At 39.0% G+C, this 4,176-nt stretch overlaps 1 pseudogene; it reads left to right on the top strand.

Moving 5' to 3' along the window:
* Positions 1 to 1,291: 1,291 nt before the first annotated feature.
* On the top strand, positions 1,292 to 3,952 carry LOC116470573 (mitochondrial protein C2orf69-like; annotated as a pseudogene).
* The last annotated feature ends 224 nt before the right edge of the window (positions 3,953 to 4,176 follow it).

The raw sequence follows: 4,176 nt of genomic DNA, 5'->3' as shown, positions 1-4,176 counted from the left end.
TGTTCAGCTTCTGACAAGGCATATGGGATAAACACAGATAAACTGCCTGCAGGCATCCCGAGTATGCTGTGTTCCATATGTGAGAAGTAAATTATAAATTATGTTGCACAAAAGGAGATACACTACTAGTGTGAAGCCTTAGATAAATTATATGGCACATAAAACTCAGATATGAGGTTTATATTTAAGTGTTTGCCAATATAATAAAAAAAAAAGGAAACCAAAATACTGTGGGAAGAAACTATGAGCTTGTCCAGTCATATTTGGACAAGAGGCAAATGGAAAGTAAACTACTGAAAATGTAGTAAAACAATTTAATGTACAGCATACAAATAACACATTGAAATGGACTGAGCTGATGAGCAGACTACTACACTGAAATGCTGAGCACAATTAATGTAGTCATATATTTTATAGAAGGCAAATTAATATAAAATACAAATATATTTATATATTAAGATTAGATGAGAAGTAATGAAAAACATTTAATTGTTTTACTATACTATATAAATGGGAAGGCAATATTCAAAGAATTGGTAACATAATTTCAGACATTGGAAACAAGACATGAATCTTATTAAAGTTTTGAGTGTAATGTGTCAAAAAAGATAAAAAATAGTTGAAAGAATGGTTTTGGTTATTGTGAATGGTGCTTTAATCAACATAGGAGTGCAATTATCTTTTTGACAGGCTGATTTCATTTCCTTTTGACATATAACCAGTGGTGAGATTTCTGGGTCAAATATATGGTAGTTCTATTTATAATTTCTTGAAAAACCTCCATGCTGTTTTCCCTAATGGTTGTACCAATTTACACTCTCACCAACATTGTATAAGTGCCCATCTACAGATGAATGAAGAAAATGTTGTACACACACACACACACATGACTAATGTCAGTAATAAAACAGAATGAGCTGTCATTCATGTTAAAATGGATCTATCTAGAGGACATTATGTTAAGTGAAATAAGCCAGTCACAGAAAGAAAAAGACCACATGATGTCACTCATATGTGAAATCTTAAAAAGTTGATCTCATAGAAATAGAGAGTAGAATGGTGGTTGCCAGAGGCTAGGGAGAGTGAAGGGATGAAGGGATGGGGAGAGGCTTGCCAAAGTTCCAAAGTTACAGTTAAAGAGAGTAAATTCTAGTGTTCTATCACATAGTAGGGTGACTATAGCTAATAATAATGTACTGTTCTGTTGGAAACAGGCCCCCAAATCTGGCCATAAACAGGCCCACAAATCTGGCAATAAACAAAATCTCTGCAGCACTGTGACATGCTGGCGATGGCTATGACACCCACGCTGAAGGTTGTTGGTTTACCAGAACCAACAAGGGCAAGGAATACCTGGCCCACCCAGGGCGAAAACCACTTAAGGCGTTCCTGAACCAAAACAATAGCATGAGCAATCTGTGCCTCAGGGACATGTTCCTGCTGTGGATAACTAGCCAGAGCCCATCCCTTTGTCTCCCGTTTTAGTTAATCTATAATCTGTAGAAACAATGTTTACCACTGGCTTGCTGTCAATAAATATGCGGGTAAAACTCTGTTCACGACTCTCAGCTCTGAAGGCTGTCAGCCCCCAATTCCCACTTCACACTCTAGATTTCTGTGTGTATGTCTTTAATGCCTCTAGCGCCACTGGGGTAGGGTCTCCGCGACCGAGCTGGTCTCGGCACTGTTCATTCTAACACAGCTAGAAGAGAGGCTTTCGAATTTTATTAGCACAAATAAATGTTTAACATGCTAGATATGCAAATTACCCTGATTAGGTCATTGTATAGTGTATGAACGCATTGAAACATCACACTGTACCCCACAAATATGTACAATTACTATGTATCATTATAAATAAAACAAATCTTAAGAGAATAATGATCAAATTGCATGGCATCAGAAAGAAAAAAAAACTCTTAAAAGTAGTGAGATAGAAGACAGATAACCTATGAAGCTGAGGGCCAACTCTTACCGCTCTATCAAGTCAGAAAACACAAAAATTAATATCAATAAAATATTAAAATAAAAGCTTCTGGACAGCATAGAAATTTATTAACAGAGTGAAAGGACAATCTAGAAAAGAAAATATGTGCATTTGCCAAGGAAGTAATATCCAAATTACATAAGGGACTCAACAGCAATAAAAATTAAAAAACCCAACTGAATAGTGAGCAAAAGACCTGAATAGACATTTTTTCCAAAGAAGACACAAAGAAATGCTCAACATCGCCAATCATCTGGAAAATGCAATCCAAAATCATGTGAGATAGCACCTTGCCCCATTTAGAATTATCAAGAAGATGAAAGATAACAAGGTTTAATGAGGATGTGGAGAAAAGGGAACACTTGTATACTGTTGATGCGAGTGTAAACTTAGTACATTTTTAGATTTATTCATCTATTTGTTAGAAACGTGCATGGAAAACTATGCAGGTTTCTCAAAACAAAAATAAAAACAAAACAAAATACAAAAAGCAAAAACCTAAAAATGGAACTACCATACCATCCAGCAATCCCACTATTATGTATCAAAAGGAAATAAAATCAGTATACTGAAGAGATATCTGCACTCCCATGTTTATCATAGCTCTATTGACAATAGCCAAGATATGGAATCAATCTTAGTGTCCCAACAGGGATAAATGAATAAACCAAATGTGGTGTATACACACAATAGAATAGGATTTAACCATGGAAAGAATGAAATCCTGTGCTGCGGGCTGAAGTCCGCCTCTGACGTGATCGCCCAGCTCCGGCTTCAGGCCTGGCCGCGGGCCCCTACAGTTGGGTTTCCTGCGTAGTCCCTCCCTCAGGATCCCCCACCCTCTGCCTCCCAACAGCTCGGGCTTTTGCTGTCCCCGCGGCTGCTGCTTCTGCTGCCACAGCTTGGAATTAAAGATGCCTGGTCCTGCTCTCAGGGCAGAACCACGAATTCAGCTGCAGCTGTGGTGGGCGATGCTCCCGCTCAGTCGTCGGGCGCTGCCTCAGAGCTTGCCCAGTCCGCCATGCCAGGAGCCAACCCGCATCACAGCGCCGAGTTGCTCCTGCCGGCGGCGGCCAGGGAGGGCCTGGAGCAGCGGGACATCTCCGGGGAGCGGGCGAAGGAGGAGCCGCAGCCACCACGTCCTCTCTTTCCTCAGGGATGTGCAGAATCACCATGAAATTATGACTCTGTCATCCTGTGAATTACCAATGGGAAAATTGGAGTCTAGAAAATGTTGCTACCATTTTAGCCCACCGCTTCCCCAATAGCTATATTTGAGTGATGAAGTGCTCCCGAATGCATTTGCAGAAATTCAGCTGCCATGATAATTTTGTGAAAAGTAGTAAGTTTGGTTCCCCAGAACAGAATAGTGACTCTGGAGCTTTTAAGCACCTTTATATGTTATTAGTTAATGCTTTTAAGTTAGAGTAGTTTATCAAATAAAAATTTCAATGTTTGGAATAAGGACTCCGCAGCATCTAATTGTAGTCTGATACTACAAATCATTTCCAGGGAGAAAAAGAGAGGACCTGTGAAAAACCTGATGAGTTGGCCATGGGTTTTTATCCACCATCACTAAAGAATGCATCTTTTACTTTGACTGGATTCAATAAAGGTTGCGTTGTTTTGAATCAGTTTCTTTTTGAATGGAAAGAAGCCAAGAAAGACAAGAACATAGATGCTTTCATTAAAAGCATAAGAACAATGTATTGGCTGGATGGTGGTCATTCCCGAGGAAGCAATACTTGGGTTACTTATCCACAAGTCTTGAAAGAATTTGCACAAACACACATCCATGTAACACTTTGTCAAGTATGTGATCCAATAAGATCTTGGATTGGAAAGGAGCAAAATAAATTTGTTTAGATACTTGGGGATATTGGTTTGGAGGTGACGAGCTGAATTCATTTCACAAAGGAAGCTCCCACCATAGAGATTCACTTCAGAGTTCATGAAGTATTTTGAGGCTACGAGTGTATTAATATACTCGTTCAGTGGAAGAGCATAAGAACTTTGAGTGTTATAAATTCAGATACTAGAATGTAATTCATAAAATGTAATTCAGTTTGGGGGGTATGGGGGGAAGCACACATTCTTCACATATGAGTGTAATGTGCAATAGTATTTCTTGCTGATAAATGTGAGCAGTTTTTCATTTGGGTTGGGTTAGAATTAGTTAATTTGAAATC

The sequence above is a fragment of the Hylobates moloch genome, unplaced genomic scaffold, assembly GCF_009828535.3.
Source record: "Hylobates moloch isolate HMO894 unplaced genomic scaffold, HMol_V3 SCAFFOLD_6, whole genome shotgun sequence".
Lineage (NCBI taxonomy): Eukaryota > Metazoa > Chordata > Mammalia > Primates > Hylobatidae > Hylobates > Hylobates moloch.
The sequence above is the reverse complement of the archived record's forward strand: the minus strand, read 5'-3'. Positions and strand labels throughout refer to the sequence as shown.